Here is a 12,472-nt window from a genome sequence, read left to right as displayed (position 1 = left end):
GAGATATGACTAAAGATGATGTGGTGTCCTGGATGGGATCCTGGAGGAGAAAAAAAGGGCATTTAGGTAAAAACTAAGGAAATCTGAAGAAAATATGGACATTAGTTATTAATAGTGTATCGATATTGGTTCATTAGTTGTGATAAATGTACCATAGTAATACTAACAATAGGAAAAACTGGGTACAGGGTATATAGGAGCTCTCTGTAATATTCTTATATATTTTCTGTAAATGTAAAACTATCCTAAAAGAGTTTGTTAAATGTTTTAAAAATACCCTATCAGGATGGCTATAATTAAAAAGACAAATAATATCGTGTGTTGGCAAGGATGTGGAGACACTGGAACCCTCACACATTGCTGTGGGAAGATAAAACAGTACAACCTCTTTGGAAAACAGTTTGACAGTTCCATATAATGTTAAATATGGAGTTACCAAATGGTCCAGCAATTCCACTCCTAGGTATCTACCCAAGAAATGAAGACATACGCCCACACAAAAACTTGTACATGAATGTTCATAGCAGCATTATTCATAATAGCTAAAAAGTAGAAACAACACAAATATCCTTCAACTGGTGAAATAAACAAATATGGCTAACCCATACAATGGAATATGATTCAGCCATAAAAAGGAATGAAGTTCTGATGCATACTACTACATGGATGAGCCTTGAGAATATTAGGCTAAGTAAAAGAAGCCAATCACAAAAGACCACATATTGTATAGTTCCATTTATATGAAACATCCAGAATAGGCAAATACATAGAGACAGAAAGTAGATTAGTGGTTGCCAGGGTATGGGGAAAGATGGGAATAGGATGTGTCAGCTAATGAACACAGGATTTCTTTTTTTTTTTTTTTGTCAGCAAAGAGCTCCGCTCTTTATTGAACGTGTTACTAAAGAGGTTTAGTCAAAAAGACCAAAGCCCATGTCATCATCAGACTCTTCACATTCTTCTTTCTTTGCTTCTACTTTCCTCAGCTGGGGCAGCAGTGGTGGAGGGGGCAGGACCTCCTGCTGGTGCAGGTCCACCAGCTGCTGGGGCAGGTCCACCAGCCCCCACATTGCAGATGAGGCTCCCAATGTTGACACTGGCCAAAGCCTTTGCAAACAAGCCTGGCCAGAAAGGTTCAACATTTACACCAGCTGCTTTAATGAGGGCGTTGATTTTATCCTCCGTGACCGTCACCTCATCGTCGTGCAGGATGAGGACGGAGTAGATGCAGGCGAGCTCTAAGACGGAGGCCATGGTGCGGGCGAGTGCTAGGCAGGGGCTGCCCGGCGTGGTTCTAGTCGCCCGATGATGTGAGGGCCTCACCCCAACGCGGCCTTAGCCACCTAAGTGGCAGCTGAGGAAAGGGACAGGATTTCTTTATGGGGTGATGACAAGGTTCTAAAATTAGAATGTGGCAATGGTTGCACAACTCTGTGAATATACTAAAATCATTGAATTGTATGCTTTAAAGGGGTGAATTTTATGGCATATAAATTCTATCTCAAGAAAGCTGTTATCTAAGGGATTTTAACTAGAAAAAAATTCTAAGTGTGTTGATTTTGGGGGCTCTTTCTGTTGCTAATTTGTAATGTTATTGCACTGTGATCAGAGACTGTTACTCCTATGATTTCTGCATTTTTGCAGGCTAATAAATGAGTCATTTTGGCAAATGTTCTATGCGTATTTGCAAAGAAAACACATTCTATGTTTGGACAGGGTAATCTCATATATCTTATATATATATATGTATATATATATATATATATATATATATATACATATATATATTCAACCTTGTTGAGTAGTGTTATGAACTTCTGTATATCCTTACTTATTCACATGATCTGATGATTTCTTAGAGAAATATTTTACTTCAAATATGCCTGAAAGTCTGGCCAGCAACCCCAATCTTATCTCTTATTAAGTTATTCTGAACTATTTCAAACCTTCTCCACTTTTCTCAAATTTTTGCCACCCCTCCCCTAACCATCACATCCTACTTTATACATAAAATGGAAAGGAAGATGGGATTGCCTTCATCTGCCTGGTACCAAACATACAACTTGCAACTGTCTACCTTCATCCCGTTCCATTTAACTTTTCTCATTCTTCTAACAATAGAAGAACTACCCCTCCTTCTGAGACCCATTTCTCCACCTGCCCTTGGAATTCCGTTCTTTTCCATTTTCTCAGAAACCTTGCCTTATCAATTATCCCTTTTCTCTCTTGATTCTTCAGCACCTCTCTCTCTCTGGAGTCTAATTCTTCTCTCCTTGAATCTGGGCTTGTCTTAGTGACTTCCTTAACCAAAAGAATGCAGCAGAAGTGATATTCTGGAATGTATAAGGCTAGGACATAAGAAGCCTTGCAGCTTCCACTTAGGCCTCTTGGAACACTTACTCTTGGACTCTTGAAGCACCATGTAATGTGTCTGCCTACCCTGAGTCCGTCCTTCTGTGAGAAGACCCAAGCTAGCCACGCAGAGAGGCTGTCTGGAGAAGAAGGTGTCCAGCCCGCCCCCAAATATTCTAGTTCTCAGCCATTCAAGTCATCCCAGCTGAGGGCCCAGACATCATGAAGCCAAAATGAGCTTGATGTGCCTTGTCTAAATTCTTGACCCAAATAAGCATGAAATATAATAATTATTATTATTACATTTTTGTGTTAAGCCACTAAATTTTGGGATTGTGTGTTAAGAATAACTAGAAAAGAATAACTAGAACAGGGACTTCCCTGGTGGCGCAGTGGTTAAGAATCCACCTACCAATGCAGGGGACGTGGGTTCGAGCCCTGGTCCAGGAAGATCCCACATGCCGCAGAGCAACTAAGCCTGTGCGCCACAACTACTGAACCTGCACTCTAGAACCCGCGAGCCCGCGTGCCACAACTACTGAGCCCACATGCCTAGAGCCTGTGCTCCTCAACAAGAGGAGCCACCACAGCAAGAAGCCCGCACACCGCAACGAAGAGTAGCCCCCGCTCGCCGCAACTAGAGGAAGCCTGAAGACCCAATGCAGCCAAAAATAATTAATTAAAAAAAAAAAGAATAATTAGAACGGTCAAAAATGACCTTCATGTTGCTAAATGTAATAGACATGTTTTCATCCTCACTTATTTGACCTGTCAGTAGCTCTTCTTTCAGGGAACCATTGCCTCTTTTTGAAATACTCTCTTCCCTTGGTTTACCTGACACATCACTCTCCTGGCTTTCCTCATACCTCTCTACCCTCCTCTACTTCCTTACCCTCCTTTACTCAACCACTGAATCTTAACATTTAACTCAGTTACAGCCCCTCTTCTCACTTTACAATCTCTCTTTAAGTAATCACATCCATATCTGGGGCTTCAATTACCCCCTGTTCATATATCTCACAAATTTATGTCCCCAGTTTTTCTCTGAACTCCAAAGATTTTTACGCCCACTACACATCTCTTCTTACATGTCTCAAAACACCTCCAATTCAACATATTCAAAACCAAAGTCTTTTCTTCCACCTCCCCCTATAAACCAAAACCAATAACCTGGTCTTCTTGCAGTGTTCCCTATCTCCAAGAATGGCACCATCGTCCATCACTTGCCTTTTGCAAAGCCAGAAACCAGGAGTCATCTTTGCTATGTCCTCTCTCTCATCTTCATGTGCAACCCACCCTGAAGCCCTATCAATTTTGCCTGTTAAATCTCTTAAAACTCTCTTCTTCTCTCTCAATGTTGACCACTTGCACCACCTCTAAGATATCTTCCGGCATATAGTTAGAGCCTTCTTGCCACGCCATGTGGCTTGTGGGATCTTATTTCCCCGACGAGGGATTGAACCCCGGCCCTTGGCATTGAGAGCCCAGAGTTCTAACCACTGGACTGCCAGAGAATTCCCAGTTAGAGCCTTCTAATTGAGCTCCCTGCTTTGACTTTTATCCAGTCAATACCTTTTACAGTCAGAATCGTCTTTTTCACTTTTAATCTTTTCAATGATTCTTATTGTGCTTAGAATAAGGACACAATTAACATAGCCTCTGAGACCCTGAATATTTACTCCTTTAGTCTCATCTTGTAAAATTCCCCACTTGCTGATTGTCTGCAGCCGAACCAGCTCTTTTGTCCCTTATATGCACTGGGCTTCCTCCTGCCACAGGGCCTTTGCACAGACTTTTCCCTCTGCTTGAAATACTTTTTCTCCCTCTTCACTCAGTTAACTTCAAATCTCTGGGGAGGTTTCACTTGCTCAGGGAACCTTCCCTGACCTCTCACACCTCTGTGTACCTCTCCTACAGAGCACTCATCACGGTTGTAATTTTACATGTATTTGAATGAATATTTGAATAATGTCTATCTCCCTGACTAGACTGAAAGCTTCATGTGGCAGGCACCAAGGCTGCTTTGCTTGCTACTATGCCCACAGTACCTAATACAATGCCTGGCACATATTAGGTGCTAAATATATATTTTGGGGGGAAAGTAGGGGAGAAAGCAGGAAAGGGATAAGGAGGCAAGAGGGAAAGGAGGAAAGGGAGAGCAAGAAAGGGGATCCTCCACCTATGATTGGTTATTTGTAAATTTGTATTCTGTTAGTATCCTAACAGTCTTTGTCACTAATTCATGTTGTTAGGTGCATAAAGGTACATGATTGTCACATGTTCTTAGTGGAGTGTACCTTTTAACAATATTAAATACCCTTTTGTCTCTTTTAATATTTTTGGCTCTGAATTCTATTTTTGTCTGATTCAAATAGTGGGGTTTTTTTGTTTGTTTGTTTTTTGCTAGCATTTGGACAACTCAAAGTTTTACTGTTTCTTTGCTTACCACTATTTCTTATATTCCACATCGTCCTCTTTTTTGGATTCGTTTCTTTCATTTTGCTGTAATACCTACCTGAGTAATTCACAAAGGTTCTGAATATGCCTACAATGTGTTCTGAATATATCAGAAAATTAGAATCTGAAAATTGGAGTTTTGTTCCTTGTATTACTTCACTCCTTCCCTTTCCCCACTCAGGGACAATTGTTCTATTTATAGTCGTCCCTCGGTCTCCACTGAGGATTGGTTCCAGGATCCCCCATGGATGCCAAAATCCTCAGATGCTCAAGTCTCATATAAAATGGCGTAGTACTTGCAAATAACCTATGTACATCCTCCCATATACTTTATTATTATATTTTTTTATTTTCAGGTGTATTTATTTATTTTTATTGAGGTAATATTGATTTATATAAGTTTCATGTGTGTAACATTATATGTCTACTTCTGTATACCCTACAACGTGCTCACCACCAAAAATTCAGTTTCCATCCATAACCTTACAGTTGATCCCCTTCACCCATTTCATCCTCCCCACATTCCTCTGGTAACCACTACTCTATTCTCTGTATCTATGTCTTTGTTTTTGTTTGGTTTGGTATGTTCATTTATTTTGTTACAATGGAGTACTATTCAGCCATAAAAAGATGAAATCTTGCCATTTGCAATAACGTGGATGGACCCTGAGGGTATTATGCTAAGTGAAATAAGTCAGACAGAGAAAGACAAATACTGTGTGATTTTAATCATATGTGGAATATAAAAAACAAATAAACAAAAAGCAAAACAAAATAAATGAACTCCTGTATACTTTTTCTCAAATTGAAGTGTGGTGGTTGTACAATATTATATAAGTTACAGTTGTACAATATAGTGATTCACATTTTTTAAAGGTTATACTCCATTTATAGTTATTATAAAAACTCCCATATACTTTAAATCATCTCTAGATTACTGATAATACCTAATACATGTCAATGCTTTGTAAATAGTTGTAAATACAATGTAAATGCTATGTATATAGTTGCCAGCTCTGCAAATTCACTTTTGCTTTTTGGAACTTTTTAGAATATTTTCGATCCGTGGTTGGTTGAATTGCAACCCTTGGTTCTTCTCTTTTATGTTGTACATTTTCTCCAACTATTTCTGGTAATCCTTTGTTGTCTATGCATATTAGTGAATAAGGGACACATTGATTAGCAAAGATAGCTTGCCTGGGTTCCCTCTGCAGTTATGTGTGTCTGACTGCCCTGTCTCCTGAGCAGAAGGACTTTGTGTAAGTGGGTTGTGTGTGCTGACCTGTCAGGCTTCCCTTTAAGGTAAGTAACTATGAATGAGACAGAAAGGCCATTCTCCCTACTCCCCGCAAATTGCCAAAACAATTTTACTCTGGCAGTGGAGAACTTTAGTGTATTTCTCTCCTGTCCAAAGTTGCTTCTCTTTTTTTGTTTTTCCATATATTTTGTGGAAGTCCAGCTTATACCACGTCTGCTCTGTTTTTTTCTAGGATCCTACACTCACTTTTGGAAGCAAATAGCTCACTTTCTTTAGTGTGAAATTTTAGGCTTTAACCTTGGAACGGGTTGGGGGAAGGAGGGGTAGGACTGATCACAAAGGGGCCCAACTGATCCTTCTTTTCTGAATACAATTCTTTAATTGACCAGAGAGCCTCCCCTGCTCTTTGCATTTATTCATTCTGAGATTTTATTTACTCTGGATTTAATCCAGTAATTTTCTCTTGCGGGTTTTGGACTGGGCTCCTACTCCTTTCTTATCAATATGACCATATCTGTTTTCTATCCTCAACGGATTCTTCACAATTTCTGAACTGCTGATGGTACACTTTCCTTTAATTATACCACTCTTGGTCCTTTTGATATTCTGATGTTTTAAGAGATTTGGGGAGGGGAGGATGGGGACAAAGTTACAAGCACTTAGGCTGCCATCTTGATCTAATCTGACCAAAGTCATTTTCTTATGTCAATTTGACTGAGGCAAGGAGAGTGGCCAGCGCTCACTCTGAGAGGCCAGGGGAAAGGGCATCTTCCAGTCCTGGCTTCTGATTAGTCAGGACTTCTAATAAAGGTCCATTAGGATTGAGAAATCTAGTGTCTGCATATCAGTGCTTCTGAGAGAGCCAAGGCAACAACTAGCAGGCATGATTCTCAGAGCAGAAAAATTGTACACAAAAAAGTGCCCCCTTTGGGTGAGTTGATTAGAAAAAGGCACTCCTTTGGGTAGGCCAATTAGAAAAATGCTTGCCTTTCTCTGCTGACAGTGGCATCCCTGCATTAGGGCCCAAGGCTTGTGGACTAGCAGAGTATGGGCTAGATTTCATCCTCTCCCACCCCCAACACACATACCCCCTCAGTGGTACACCTTTGTGCAGGGCATATCCTGCAGAACCATATATAGGCAAATAGTAGTCTCTGCCAATGCTCCGTACAATGCCCAGAGACAAGGCCTCTGCCATCTGGGGCTTCTCCCAATTCCATGCACAGGGCTGAGAGGTCAGGTTCAAGCTCAGAGACTTTGCTCAAGTGGGCCTCCTATGGCAGCAACCTTTGCTCCCCACTACCCACTGTCCCAAGAGACAGCCCTCTGACCGCCCTGAGCTCTTGCAGAGCCAACATTGAATTGCAGCTCAGAGATCTTGCCTCCAACAATCGGGGAGCTCTGGTTTTAGAGACTAGGCCCTCCTCACTGGAGACAGAGCCACCCTCAGCACCAAGAGCAAGGTCTTTAATGCAAATGCCAGCAACAACTCTCAGAGACCATCAACCACCGCTAGGCCGCTCCAAGAGCTGTCCTCAGGAACTAGGGACAAGGCCTGTACTGACCAGGCTACAGTGCCTCCTCCCACAACCTACCCCACTCATTCGACCTGGGCCATCCGCTTATCTACTAGAAGTAATTATCGTGGCAGCCCTGCAGGAATAAGGCATGGATGTCCACTACAGCGTTTTTTGTTTTTGTTTTTAATTTATTTATTTATTTTGTTTTTATTTTTGGCTGTGTTGGGTCTTCATTGCTGCGCACGGGCTTTCTCTAGTTGCGGCGAGCGGGGGCTACTCTTTGTTGCGGTGCACGGGCTTCTCATTGTCGTGGCTTCTCTTGTTGTGGAGCATGGGCTCTAGGCACGCGGGTTTCAGTAGTTGTGGCTCGCGGGCTCTAGAGCGCAGGCTCAGTAGTTGCGGTGCAGGGGCTTAGTTGCTACGCGGCATGTGGGATCTTCCCAGGCCGCCGCTCGAACCCGTGTCCCCTGCATTGGCAGGCGGATTCTTAACCACTGCGCCACCAGGGAAGCCCCACTACAGCATTTTGAAGATTCTGAAAATGTAATAAACCAAGGAAATAAAATAAGCTGTATAAAACTAAAAAGGGGGAAAGAGAAAAAAGTATAATTATTTGCAGATGATATGATTATAGGCATTGGGAATCCAAGAAATGCAATTTTAAAACTATTAAAACTGAGGAGTCTATGTAGTGGACATCTGTTGTTTTGGTTTGCCCAGCATTCCTTCCTCCCTGCTTCCGGTAATAGCACTTCTCTTCCTTTGGAGATCCGTTACTCTTTCACTGTCCTTTCAGTATAGTCCTGGTGGGACGAGCAATGTTAGTAATTTGCCCCATTCCCCCTTTGCACACACAGCTGGGCACCTAACCCAGGATGGACTAATCATAATATCAAACCCTGTTGGACACTGTGGCAGCTCCAAGAGGTAGGCATATGACCCAGACCAGAGATCTAATACCTTCCTTGGAATATTCCAAATCAGAGGTAAAGAAGTAGCCTTCTCTTTTCTTCAGATCTTAAACCGTAAGTAGACCCCAGAGTAGTTGATAGCTGTGTCTCTACCATGTGGAAGAGTCTTAGAGAATGAGGCAATACAGAGAAGAGAGAGGCTGAGAAGACAGATGAAGAAATGAGTTCCTAGGTACTGGCTAGACTTGAGTCTCTGGATCCAGGTGTGTCTGGGATCTGCCCTGTCCTTCCCAGTTATATAAACCAATAAACTCCATTTTCCTCTTCAGCTTATTCAAGCTGGGTTTCTGTCACTTGGAAACAAGAGTCCTAACTAATAATACAAGCTGGATGTAAGATAAATGTACAGAATCCCATAGGTTTCATTTTTCCATTTTTTGAAGCATTATAAAGTGGTTCCCTTTTGTTTTATTTTCCAACATTTAATATAAAATTTTTTTAACATACAGAAAAGTTTAAAGAATTTCACGATGAACACCAATATACCCACCACGTAGATTTTACAATTAACATTCTATTATTATATTCCAATAGCTTTCTTTTATTCTAGCAATACTAGAAATAGAAACAGGAAAAAGAAGTATCCCATTCACAGTAGTGGAAAAAGGTATGTGTGAAACGTCAACCGGCACAGACAAATAAGGGCCCCCCAAATTCTGCTCTCTCTAGACGAAGGATGAGGAAAGGACCAACCTAGCAAGACAGAAAATTTTAGACAACTGATGTACTCTAGCCAAACGCCACGGAAAAACTGTGCCCCGCCCCTCACCCATGCCACCCTGGGCAGGCTACCTCGAGGCGACCATCCCACTTCTCCTACCCTGGCCCGCTGAGTGGAGACCACGTGGGGAGCCTGGCACCTCTCCCCCTCCGCGCTGGGATTGTATCCGAGGAGACCCCGAGGAGAGTCAGAACTTTCACTACCACTCAGTGGTGTTAGTGCAGGAATTGCAACAGTCTTGAAATAGAACAACTTTGGCTGACCTGCTGATGTCCCATAGGTGGTATTATTCAAGAGAGAATAACCCAGACTTTGGATAATGTATCCACGGATAGCAGATCTTTTTGAGTGTTCGTTTTCTCGCTTTTGGCGCCAACTAGGCCTCCGTTAGGTGAGTGGGTTTCCCCTGAAGGGATTGGTCAGATCTGCTGTCAATCATTGTTGAAAACAGTTAAATCCACAGGAAATCCAACCTCAGTGGGTAGGACTTAGCTCAGCAGTCTGGCTCTTGTCGCTAGCGTATTTACCGAATGATTGTCTTCCGAGCCCTGAGGTTTTGAGATTGAACTAGATAGAACAACAAACAACAACCCATCCCGTTGATCCTCGTGGGACGGTGAGTTAAGCGGCTTCTCTGAGATTGTGTAATGCGGGGAGGATTTCCTTTAAGAACTTACCGAACGTCGACCTGCTTTAGGGTCGAGAGACGCTAAGCGATGCCACATCTTTAGACAGTTTTTAAGTTATTCTTTATGTTGTACTTCCTTTCGTTATTCCCAAACGTTTACAAGAGGTATTTTAGAAGTTACAGCCTTTATTCACCTGCGGTGTGGAGAATTTAGGGGAAAGTATGTGAGAGCCGAATTTATCTGTCGAGAAAACTGCCTCCGGCGAAGTGGTGACCACGGGAGGACCCTCAACAACCACAGGTCTGTAGCTTGCTGAAGAGGCCACAATAGAAGATAATTAGAGACCTGGTTCAGATCACAAGTGAGCTCGTACTTTGGAGAACCCTCAAGATAGCTGCACGACAGTTGGAGGGGAGTCTAGTTCTTGGCATTCCAGCCAGCGGGGGCTGAAGCCATCGAAATACAAAATAGGATTTGAAGGGCTACGTCAGACTTCCAGTTTAAGATGTTAGTCTGAACAAATGTGTTTTTTCTCCCCCCAAGTTAGCTTTAAATGAAAGACAAAAAATAAATATAAGAATAGAGCCATAGGGCTTCCCTGGTGGCGCAGTGGTTGAGAATCTGCCTGCCAATGCAGGGGACACGGGTTCGAGCCCTGGTCTGGGACGATCCCACATGCCGCAGAGCAACTAGGCCCGTGAGCCAAATTACTGAGCCTGCGCGTCTGGAGCCTGTGCTCCGCAACAAGAGATGCCGCAATAGTGAGAGGCCCATGCACCGCGATGAAGAGTGGCCCCTGCTCGCAGCCGTGTGGATGACAGGCTCTTGGTGCTCCAGCCAGGCATCAAGGCTGTGCCTCTGAGGTGGGAGAGCCAAGTTCAGGACATTGGTCCACAAGAGACCTCCCAGCTCCACATAATATCAAAAGGCGAAAATCTCCCAGAGATCTCCATCTCAACACCAAGACCCAGCATCACTCAATGACCAGCAAGCTACAGTGCTGGACACCCTATGCCAAACAACTAGCAAGACAGGAACACAGCCCCATCCATTAGCAGAGAGGCTGTCTAAAATCATAATAAGGCCACAGACACCCCAAAACACACCACCAGACGTGGACGTGCCCACGAGAAAGACAAGATCCAGCCTCATCCACCAGAACACAGGCACTAGTCCCCTCCACCAGGAAGCCTACACAACCCACTGAACCAACCTTAGCCACTTGGGGACAGATACCAAAAAGAATTGGAACTACGAACCTGCAACCTGTGAAAAGGAGACCCCAAACACAGTAAGATAAACAAAATGAGAAGACAGAAAAACACACAGCAGATGAAGGAGCAGGGTCAAAACCCACCAGACCTAACAAATGAAGAGGAAATAGGCAGTCTACCTGAAAAAGAATTCAGAATAATGATAGTAAAGATGATCGAAAATCTTGGAAATAGAATAGACAAAATGCAAGAAACATTTAACAAGGACGTAGAAGAACTAAAGAGCAAACAAACAGTGATGAACAACACAATAAATGAAATTTAAAATTCTCTAGAAGGAATCAATAGCAGAATAACTGAGGCAAAAGAACGGATAAGTGACCTGGAAGATAAAATGGTGGAAACAACTACTGCACAGCAGAATAAAGAAAAAAGAATGAAAAGAACTGAGGACAGTCTCAGAGAGCTCTGGGACAACATTAAACACACCAACATTCGAATTATAGGGGTCCCAGAAGAAGAAGAGAAAAAGAAAGGGACTGAGAAAATATTTGAAGAGATTATAGTTGAAAACTTCCCTAATATGGGAAAGGAAATAGTTAATCAATTCCTGGAAGCACAGAGAGTTCCATACCGGATAAAGCCAAGGAGAAACACGCCAAGGCACATATTAATCAAACTATCAAAAATTAAATATAAAGAAAACATATTAAAAGCAGCAAGGGAAAAACAACAAATAACACACAAGGGAATCCCCATAAGGTTAACAGCTGATCTTTCAGCAGAAACTCTACAAGCCAGAAGGGAGTGGCAGGATATACTTAAAGTGATGCAGGAGAAAAACCTACAACCAAGATCACTCTACCCAGCAAGGATCTCATTCAGATTTGATGGAGAAATTAAAACCTTTACAGACAAGCAAAAGCTGAGAGAGTTCAGCACCACCAAACCAGCTTTACAACAAATGCTAAAGGAACTTCTCTAGGCAAGAAACACAAGAGAAGGAAAACACCTACAATAACACACCCAAAACATTTAAGAAAATGGGAATAGGAGCATACATATCGATAATTACCTTAAATGTAAATGGATTAAATGCTCCCACCAAAAGGCACAGACTGGCTGAATGGATACAAAAACAAGACCCGTATATATGCTGTCTACAAGAGACCCACTTCAGACCTAGGGACACATACAGACTGAAAGTGAGGGGATGGAAAAAGATATTCCATGGAAATGGAAATCAAAAGAAAGCTGGAGTAGCAATTCTCATATCAGACAAAATAGACTTTAAAATAAAGACTATTACAAGAGACAAAGAAGGACACTATATAATGATCAAGGGATCGA

At 42.3% G+C, this 12,472-nt stretch overlaps 1 pseudogene; it reads right to left on the bottom strand.

Moving 5' to 3' along the window:
- Positions 1-911: 911 nt before the first annotated feature.
- LOC133082356 (large ribosomal subunit protein P1-like) lies at positions 912-1,254 on the bottom strand (annotated as a pseudogene).
- Between the last annotated feature and the right edge of the window lie 11,218 nt (positions 1,255-12,472).

This window comes from Eubalaena glacialis, chromosome X (assembly GCF_028564815.1).
Source record: "Eubalaena glacialis isolate mEubGla1 chromosome X, mEubGla1.1.hap2.+ XY, whole genome shotgun sequence".
Lineage (NCBI taxonomy): Eukaryota > Metazoa > Chordata > Mammalia > Artiodactyla > Balaenidae > Eubalaena > Eubalaena glacialis.
Note: the sequence above shows the minus strand (reverse complement) of the source record. Positions and strands in the feature narration are given on the sequence as shown.